The sequence below is a fragment of the Rutilus rutilus genome (genome assembly GCF_951802725.1).
Source record: "Rutilus rutilus genome assembly, chromosome: 21".
NCBI classification, from domain to species: domain Eukaryota; kingdom Metazoa; phylum Chordata; class Actinopteri; order Cypriniformes; family Leuciscidae; genus Rutilus; species Rutilus rutilus.
Window position 1 is genome coordinate 32326773 of NC_140226.1, and position 10455 is coordinate 32337227.

Genomic DNA, 10455 nt, shown 5'->3' on the forward strand with positions numbered 1-10455 from the left:
GCGTCTGTCGACACCATCCTCACTCTCGAGGAAGTCCCCAGGCTTACACCTGATCGGTACCAGTCGTCCGCCAACCAAGGTATTAGGGCTGCCACACAGCTCTGATTGACCTTGAGACGTAACCGGCCGGACACCCACGCTCCGCGCGGAACTCGCGCTTTCAGCCAGAACTGCAGAGGGCGCATGCGGAGCAAGCCCAGCTGAAGAACCGGTGATGCTGAGGCCATGAGACCTAGCATCCTCTGAAACGTCCTGAGCGGGGTAGTCGCGCCGCAGCGGAAAGATTTCGCTGCGCGCTGAATGTGCAGCACGCGCTGTGGCGACAGCCGTGCTGTCATAGACTGTGAGTCCAGAATGGTACCCAGAAACGAGATCGTTTGACTGGGGTTCAGTGAACTCTTCGTCCAATTGACTGTGATACCAAGATTCTCGAGGTGATCGAGTAAAATGGCTCTGTGCTCCACGAGCTGTGATCGTGATTGAGCTAGGATCAGCCAGTCGTCCAAATAGTTCAGCACTCGCATGCCTCTGAGTCTGAGAGGAGCGAGCGCTGCGTCCATGCACTTCGTAAATGTACGAGGTGCCAGGGACAAGCCGAACGGCAGGACTGTATACTGGTATGTCTGACCCTCGAAGGCGAATCTCAAGTATTGCCTGTGATGTGACGCTATTTGTATTTGAAAATACGCGTCCTTCAGATCTATCGACATGAACCAGTCTCCTCGGCGAACATGCGCGAGGATTTTCCTGGTCGTGAGCATTTTGAAACTGCGTTTCACTAATGCTTTGTTCAGCCGTCTTAGATCCAGTATGGGTCTGATACCACCGTCCTTTTTGGGGACTAGAAAGTATCTGCTGTATAGCCCCCCTTTGCTTTGAGCTAGGGGTACGTGCTCTATCGCCCCTTTGCTTATCAGTTTTGATATTTCGGCGCGAAGTAGGTGTGCTACTTCTAAATTCACCGAAGTTTCGACGCGCGCTGTGAAGCGGGGGGGGCGTCGACAAAACTGTAGCGAGAAGCCTCTCTTTATAATGCCTAGCACCCAGTCCGAAACCCCTGGGAGCGCTGCCCATGCTACTGCATGGTTGGCTAAGGGCTGGATACGAAACACGCTCTGTTCGTGTGACAGAGGTGCTTCGGGGTGCGATAACATAGGCGTTATGCCTGTGGCATTCGAGGCGGGGGGCGCGCTTATTACAGCGGGCAGAGCGCTCGTCCTCGACCTCACTACAGTGCTTAACTGAGTGAGGGAGGGCTGAGCGAGTTTCGCGGGACTCATGTCTGCGGGTAAATGTGGGCGGGACGCGGGCACATTCACTGCTTTGGACGCGCTGTCTGCCTGAGCAGAGCGAGCGCACACAGGTCTCGTTTTTACAGAGAGCCTGTGGTCCGTGAGACATAGTGTGTGTGGGCACTGGGAAGTGGACACTTTCACTACATTTGAAGCGCAATCGATCTGAGTCGATTTTATGTGCGCGAGCCCTAAGTGTAGGGCTGTGCTTATGTGTAGGGATGGGCACTGAGGAGTGGGCATCGACACTACGTTTATAGCACCATCGGCCGTGGCCGGGACACCAGAAAATACACTCTTTTCGGGATATATCTGGGTAGCCGTGAAAACGGCTTTTGTGTGCAGGCAAGCGGGCAACTGTGCGGGCTTGCGCCTTGCAGAAAACGCTGGGGCAGTCGCAAGTCTTGGGACTGAAACAGCGGCGCGCTTGGGTGAGAGACCGGCCGCAGCGGGACTCACACACCTGCGCTTTCCTAGGAGTGCTAGGACTTCTTCGGGGCTTCCGGCTTTACCACAATCCTCGACCGCGGCCCGCGCTGAGCGGGGCGTCGGCTAGTAGAGCGAGAGCGGGACCTAGAGCTGTGCTGCTGTCGCTGCTGTCGCTGCTGTGAAGATGTGGCCGAAGGCGGGGGCTGAGGCTGAGAACTCCGCGGAGTCTGTTTCTCACGACTCGCTGCAGAACCGGAGCGCTTCGGAAGGAAGTGCTTGAAGGCTTGAGACGCTTTCTGGGCTTCGGTAAATCTCTCCACGAACTCGGAGAGAGAAGAACCGAAAAGGCCAGCGGAAGACAGCGGGGCGTCGAGGAACGCGTTGCGCTCGGAATCAGCCATCTCCGTGAGCGTAAGCCATAGGTGTCTCTCAGCAACAGTGGCGGAAGCCATACATCGCCCCATGGCTTGTGCAGCAGACTTGGTAGCGCGGAGAGTTAGGTCCGAAGCGCTCCTTAAATCCGCGATGCAGATAGCTTCAGGTCCTATCTCATCCAACTTACGGAGGAGATCACCCTGGAATATCTGCAGCGTAGCCATGGTGTGTAGCGCTGACGCAGCCTGCCCAGCAGCGGAGAAGATTCGCGCGAGCAGCGACGACGTCATGCGGCAGGCTTTGGAAGGCAACACCGGTTTAGTCCGCCGTCCAGCAGAGGGCGGGCAAAGGTGGGTTGCTATCGCCTGTTCCACCGGCGGAAGTGAAAGGTAGCCTCGGTCTTTTGCATTATCCAAGGAGGAAAATGCAGGCGACACAGACGAGCGCGTTCGCGCAGAGTAGGGCGCATTCCAAGCTTTCGCCACTTCTTCATGAAGCTCAGGAAGAAAGGGGGCGGGCTTAGATTCCGGAGAAGTGCGCTCACCAGGGAGGAAGCTACCATCTAGCCGGGTACGAGAGGGGAGTTCCGGTGCAGACCACTCGAGGCCGAGGCTCGCCGCGGCCAGCGCGAGTACTCGCATGAGCTCCTTCTCGATGTTGGCTCTCGTAGTGGGCTTGCGGGCAGGAGGCGCGAGGTCCTCAGAGCTCGCCCAGTCCTCGCTGCCTGAAGCTAACAGAGAGCAGGAATCCTTCTCCCCCGACGCGGCCTCGGAAACGACTTCCTCTGATGAAGCGGCGGCAGACTGCGGGCGCTGAGCATCAGGAAGAAGAACAGGAGAAGCCGGTGAAGCAGGCGGGCGAACCGGCGAGCTTGGTCGGGTTGGAGCGGGTTCCGGGACCCGCTGCGAGCGGCGCTTCTTGCGGCGCGGCAGCGCGGCGGGGCATGCAGACTCTGAGAAGGAAGCCAGGCGAGTCCGCAGAGTCACCATAGGCAAAAGCTCGCAGTGAGGGCAACCGCCGTCAGCGAGCGCGAGCGCTGCATGGTCCTCTCCCAAACAGGAAACGCAGATGACGTGGCGGTCTCCCTGGGAGAGTGGGGCTCGGCACGAGCCACATGAAGGCATCTTTAAAAAGACGCAGCTCTTTTAGGGGTGAGTGTCGCGGGGCGAACACACACACACACACACACAAGAACAGTAATAAACGAAAGGATATAGCGCCGGAAAGCGCAGTAGGTACGGCCGTAGAAGGCGGCGTTGCCAGCGGCTTCAAGTGGCTCGTCCCGCTGAAGTGCTTGCCTCAAACGACGCTTGCTTCCTCGTGATCCAGCGATGTGAGAGCTTCGCTGAAGAGATGAAAAATCAAGTGAATAAGCCTTCTCGAGCTCCTTATATAGAGGCTAGCCACACCCGTCTCGGCGGGAAATGGCTAGGAGGGCGCGAAGCGTCCTCATTGGCCTGACGTCACCTCAGGCCTCGCTCGATAGGCTTATGCAGTTGCCGCAGAGCAGCCAATGAGCGAGCAAGCCGTCTCGCCATAGCTTAGCACTGCCGCAACGCGTTTTACATTTATGAAAATTAAGGATAATTTTTTGCTTCAGTATTTCGTGAAAAGAGACTTTTCCCGTAGCGTTTTCTACAAAAACGCAGTACGAGAGGACTCTCGTAAGAGAACCACAATTTACCTCAACAAGGCGACATAATGAACAACATTTGTCTAATTTATTGTATTAAATTGTATTATTGTATGATTTATATGATTTATTGTATTAAAATTTAAATGCAAAAGAAAAGCCACGAGAGTCGGCTGTTTTTTTGTCAATTTTAAGTTTTAATTTAAAATGTTTACGATTTTTATATTACATGGTTAAATATTTGACCACTTGCTTGAGGAACTTAATATAAGTAGAAGTAATGCATTTAATAATAGGCCTACATTATTTAAATTGTGTTTAAACGTGCATACGATACGTCTATTAGAGTATGTGTAGCCTACAAAGAGAATCGCAATGAGACGTTAAGACCGGGGTAAATCAAGGGAAAATACAATTTACCTCAACAAGGCAACATAATGAACAACACTCGTCTCATTCGTGAAGGTGGAAAAACAAGCTATTTGTGACATGCAAGATTTATTGTATAAAGATTTAAATTATGCAAAAGAAAGGGTATAAGAGTCTGCTGGTTTTTTTTTTTTTTTTTTTTTTAAGTTTTATTTTAAAATGTAGGTTATGCGATTTTAATATAAGTAGGCTAGGCTACATGGTTAAATATTTTTCTACTTGCTTGAGCAACTTAATATACAATTATATAGAAGTAATGCATTGAATAATACGTTGTTTAAATTGTGTTAAACGTGAATACGTCTATTAAAGCCGCGTCTGATCAAAAGTAACCTGCCTCGTCTTGTCTGTAGTTGGTAGCCTATTAGTGGCCTCTTTGCTTCGGGATTTTTCATTGCGTGAAAAAACGGAGAACAGTGTCAACACGATGCGTGAGATTTGGCAGCCCTGTCTTCACCAACAACATTGTGCATTATATTTATCAAAAAATGATTTTGTTATAGAACTGAGGGGGGGGGGGGGGGGGGGGGGGGCGGCAGGGGCTGGGGGGGGCCTTTGGAGATAACTGGCCCCAGGGCCTTTACAAGTCATAATCCGTCCCTGGATATATACCACATAAAGACAATAATATAGATGGTAAAACTTGGTTTTCTGTCATTTATGTATCTCATACACCGCATTTGTAACGATCTATTAGTGTTCTTTTACATTTGGTTAGTGCAGTGGTTCTCAACCCGCGGCCCGTCACAAATGCTGATGTGGCCCATGCTGACCACTTAAGAAAAAAAAAAAAAAAAAATTTTTTATAGTTTTACAATTCATATTTCATTATTGTTTTTTTTTTTAAATGTATTAAACCAATAAAAGTTTGAACAATATTTATTTTTTTGTAAAATAATTTTGGTGATCATGTGGTTTCAGATATGCGCAGTACTGACGCAACTATGAACTGACAATTACACAGTTAACGCACACAATTACAAGCGCGCGCTCTGGCAGATTTAAAACTCATCAATTAACGATCAAAATGGACAAATTTGTTATTAGAGGAGAAAAAAGATGCGAGGAAAATACTGATAAAGGAACACATGCAAACAAGAAGAGTCGTAGCATCAGCAGTGAAGGTAGGAAAGTGCTTGAAGAATGGAAGAATCAGTTTGCTGTCAACGAGCGAGATGGACAGCCTTTCTGCTTGCTCTGTAATAAAATACTGGCCGTATGCAAAACTTACAATATCAAAAGGCATTTCGATACCACCCATGCAACTTTTGACACGAAATATCCACCTGGATCTCAGGAAAGAGCTTTCAAGATAACTAGTCTTGAAAAAAATGCCATTGTTGAACAGAATACAATGCGAGCTAGCTTAAAAGTGTCTCAGGCCGTGACATTAGCAACGTTCAAAATTTCCTGGCTCCTTGCCAAACACGGCAAACCATTCAGTGATGGAGAGCTAGTTAAGAACTGTTTTCTGGAATCACAATGTCTGTTTGATGATCTGAGCAACAAGAGCGAGATAATTCGCAGGATAAAAAGTTTACAGCTCAGCAATGACACAGTTACTCGTCGAATTTCTGAAATGTCTGAGAATTTGACAGAACAACTAAAAACTAAGCTAGCCACTGCTTCAGCACTCAGTTTGGCTGCGGATGAATCGACAGACATCGGAGATGTTGCTCAGCTTTGCATTTGGGTAAGATGTGTGAATTCAGAGACTTTTGAGGTTACAGAAGATTTATTGGCATTGAAATCGCTACATGAACGAACAAGGGGCGAGGACATTTATAGAGCACTTAGTGAAGCATGCAAAGACATGAACGTACCGGAATCCTCAGTTGTCTCCATCACTACTGACGGTGCGCCCTCAATGACGGGAAAACACAAGGGTGTCGTAGCTGAAATGCGAAAAATCTCCCCTGACTTGTTGGCATTTCACTGTATTGTGCATCAACAAGCACTATGCAGCAAGTTAGTTGATGGATACTTAGTGGAGGTTATGAACACTGTGGTCAAGGTGGTCAACTTCATTCGAGCGCGGCCTCTAATGCACCGCCGTTTTATTACGTTGTTGGGCGAACTGGACAGTGCTTACGGAGACCTCATTCTGCACAGTGAAGTGAGATGGCTAAGTCGTGGGAAAGTCTTGCATCGCTTTCTGGCTGTACTCCCCGAGATAGTAAACTTTCTTAATGACATCGGCGAGGGAGAAAGATGTCCAGTCTTGAGAGACAATGAGTGGAAAACAAACGTTGCTTTTCTTTCAGACGTCACAGCTCACCTAAACAAGCTGAACTTACAACTTCAAGGTGACGAAAAACATGTTGATGACCTGTTGGGCTGTGTTGAGAGTTTCAAAATGAAGCTAGGGCTGTACACTGCACAACTCAAAGATAATGATTTAACTCACTTTCCACCTCTGAATGACGTGTGTGAGGGTGTACTGGACATACAACAGAAAGAACGATTCGTTAAAACTGTCAGTCAAATGCAGGAAAAATTCACCTCTCGTTTTTCTGATTTTGAGAGAATAAAATCTGCAGGACATTTCATCAGAGAGCCATTGACTTTCCCTGTGGAAAAAATCAAGGACTTGGCTGCAACTTTCGGTTTGTCCCGCCGCGCACTCGAAGATGAACTGATGGATGTTCAGGCAAGAGGACACAGCCATACCGCGCAACAGTCATCCTCAGTTACAGAAATGTGGCGAAACATCTCTGGACAAAACCTCAGATTATTAAGTTCAAAAGTGCTTTCCATATTTGGGTCGACATACATTTGCGAACGCACATTTTCTGCAATGACGCGCATCAAGTCACGTTTCCGTGCGCGTCTAACAGACTGCAACTTACAGTCGCAACTTCATTGTGCTGTTACTCCTTTTGAGCCAAATTTCACCAAACTGATCTGCTCCCGACAACATCAGGTGTCCCATTAATGGTAAGTAGAATTATACTCTCTAATAATAATAATAATAATAATAAATCTAACTGTAATCATTTAGATACCTTAATATCTGGTTAGTTGGCATTGGTGACGCCAAATGTAAATGATATGCGGCCCGTGAAACTTGAACTTAGACATAGTGCGGCCCACTGAAAAAAAAGGTTGAGAACCACTGGGTTAGTGCGACCTCTGCTGGTCACTATGAATGTCACGACGAGCTGCAAGATAAAAAATTAAGTAGGCTGTAAATTGGAGAAGAATCTCTCATCTAAACACTCTTGGTAATTTTGTATCATAAAGAGACAAAATTAAGTAACAGTCTTAAATTGCAAACATGAAAACTGATCTCATAGGAATATGTGAATAATAACCTTTTTCTGGTTATATCTCCTGTGATAATGTGAATATTGAATTGTGTTGCATTTGTTCATGTGTTGCATTTCAATAAGAGAGACAGAGACTCTGGTGGAGAGATGAACTGCACTGGATTCACACACTCATTTAACTTATTTCTTAAGACAAAATATGTGCCACAACTTCACCTGCCATTAGATTTTAATGCTAGATTTGAAAATTGTTGTAATTCATATTTGACACATTATTTTTGTATATTTATAATTTACATTTGACATTACAAACATTAGTTTTTACTAATACTACTACTTCAACAGTACTTCAACAATTAAGTAATAATAAATTAATAAATATTCAATTGTGTTAATATTGAATTGTGTTCATATTAAAGGAATAGTTCACCCAACAAATGAAACTTACCCCATGATTTACTCACCCTCAAGCCATCCTAGCTGTATATGACTTTCTAATTTCAGAGGAACACAATCAGAGATATATTAAAAAAATTCCCTGCTCTTTCAAGCTTTATAATGGCAGCAAATGGAGGACGAGATTTTGAAAACCGAAAAAGTGCATCAATCCATCATAAAAGTTAATAAAGGCCTTCTGAAGCAAATTGATACATCTGTGTAGGAAAAATGAACTTTAAAAACTAAAATATCTAGCTTCCGGCCAACTTATGCCAAATGAGTAACCCCTGACGTGATGTATGACGCCTCTTGTGGTTCAAACAAATACGGCTGGGCAACAAAAAACTCAAACTCCTCTTCTAATCTATATATTGAAATCCTACAACATTTCTCTTTAAAAATTCTCATTTAGACTTCTAATTTGTGACCAGTGTTTTGTTTTGCTCTATCTTCGCTTCTGCGTTTGTCAATACGTCAGGTCGGTGTAAATCGATGCGTACGGCAGTCTGTTGGAAGCTAGTTATTTTAGTTTATAAAGTTTTAAATATGGTTATTTTTCTTAAACACATTGCTTCACTTTAAAAGGCCTTAATCAATACCCCAGAGCCGTGTGGAGTACGTTTATGGTGGATGGATCCACTTTTTTGGCCTTTAAAATCTCGTCCTCCATTCACCTCCATTATAAAGCTTGGAAGAGCCAGGAATTTGTACTCCAAGAATAAAGTCATATACACCTAGGATGGCTTGAAGGTGAGTAAATCTTGGGGTAATTTTAATTTGTGGGTGAACTATACCTTTAAGAGTAAATTTCAATAAGAGGGTTACAGAGACCTCTGGTGGTGAGAGGAATGTTCTGCACTGGATTCACACACTCATTTAACCATTTAAAGGTACAATATGTAATTTTTTTGCTTTAAAAATAGCAAAAAATCAATATATCTATGTTATATATATATATTTTTAGTTGTGTACTTACATTATCCCGACTGTTTCCAACAACTTTCAAACGAGGAGAATTTTTTTATTTAATTCGAAGACACGTCCCGTTTCTTTATTTCCGTTTTGTCGCCGTCAATGGCGTCATATCCGCGTTTTCCCTGGTTTCCGCTCGTACTGCCATAGCAACCAGAGCCCTCTGATAGTAACCAAGGCGACTGACGTGGACAACTCTGTACAGTTCGCAATGTCTATCTGCACGCTGTTGTTTTGTTCAAACATTATGGACCATGGCAAGCAGACTTTGGATAAAAAAGGAGAACTAAACCGAGAATCAATATCTGCGCGGTGTTTTCGAGATGCCGAGAGCTCCATGTCCGAGACTTCGACTGCTCCTACATGTACTTCATTAAACAGGTGAGCACATTTACATAAAGCTAATCAATGTTAACGTTATATAGTTCAACAATGATAAAATGTTCGAATATGATCTGTATGTTATTCTAATGTTGATCTAGCTTACTGCTAGTCTCATACAGACAAACTAACACATAGAAACATAAATTTCAACACATTTAAATGCAGTTTAGTGTGATACAGTGTAATGTTAGACCAAGTGAAACAGCGCTGCGTTACCTCACAAGTTTAATGTGTCTAATAAACTGACCTGTGAGTTGTAATTCTGCACTTGCGTGTAGTCCGGTAGAATGAAATGTCCATATTCCTTTTATATCCGCGGGACTCGCGTCGCATGTGGAGCTGATAGCTGTCTCTTAGCAATCCCGAACTGCTTCATATCACAGTGATGATAAAACCATCGATGTATTCACTCATCCATAAACATTAACATCCATAAACATTATTAGATCGGTAGGCTTGACGTTGATGACAAGATCCATAATTCTTGACAATGACAACAACTCCCATGAGCCCACGCTCTTTCCCGACGTCATCAAAGTACGTCTTTTGTTATTATTTTGATTGAGTGACCCCTAGTGGCCAAAAATGACATACTGTACGTTTAAATATCAAACCATCACATCACTGATTCTTGATGCAAAACAAGACTCACAACTTCATCTGAGTTTAAAACTGCAACATTGCTACAGTACATGCGAGAAAATTTCATAATCCAGGTGACATTTTTATATACATATGATAAACATTTGACTTTACAAACATTTGTTTTGTATCTGTGTTGAACAATATGTGCTTTCATGTTTATGAGATGAAAACGAATATGAAAAACACTTTAAAAACACTTAAAAACATTTGAGAAAATACCTTTTATTGATCATTATTTTTAAATGGTTAAAATAACTTTCTTTTAAATATCGTGAGGATTTAGGAAGCAACGGCTTTAAACAATTTGAAGATAGATGTTCAACCTATAAAGTTGAGGTCAAAACATAAGCTCAAATGTCTCTTCACCACAGCAGAAGTCTGTGGTGTGTCTCGTTTAGACTGAAGTCAATGGCCCTCATTTATCATTCTTGCGTAGAAACGGGCGTATATATTGGCGTAAGATTATGCTTACACTCCTCTCATCGCCTGATTTATGAAGCTGTGCGTACCTTTGAAATCCAGGTGTACGCAATACCTGCCCTTGATAAATGCCGCGGCTGAAAACGAGCGTCATTAGAATAACACGCCC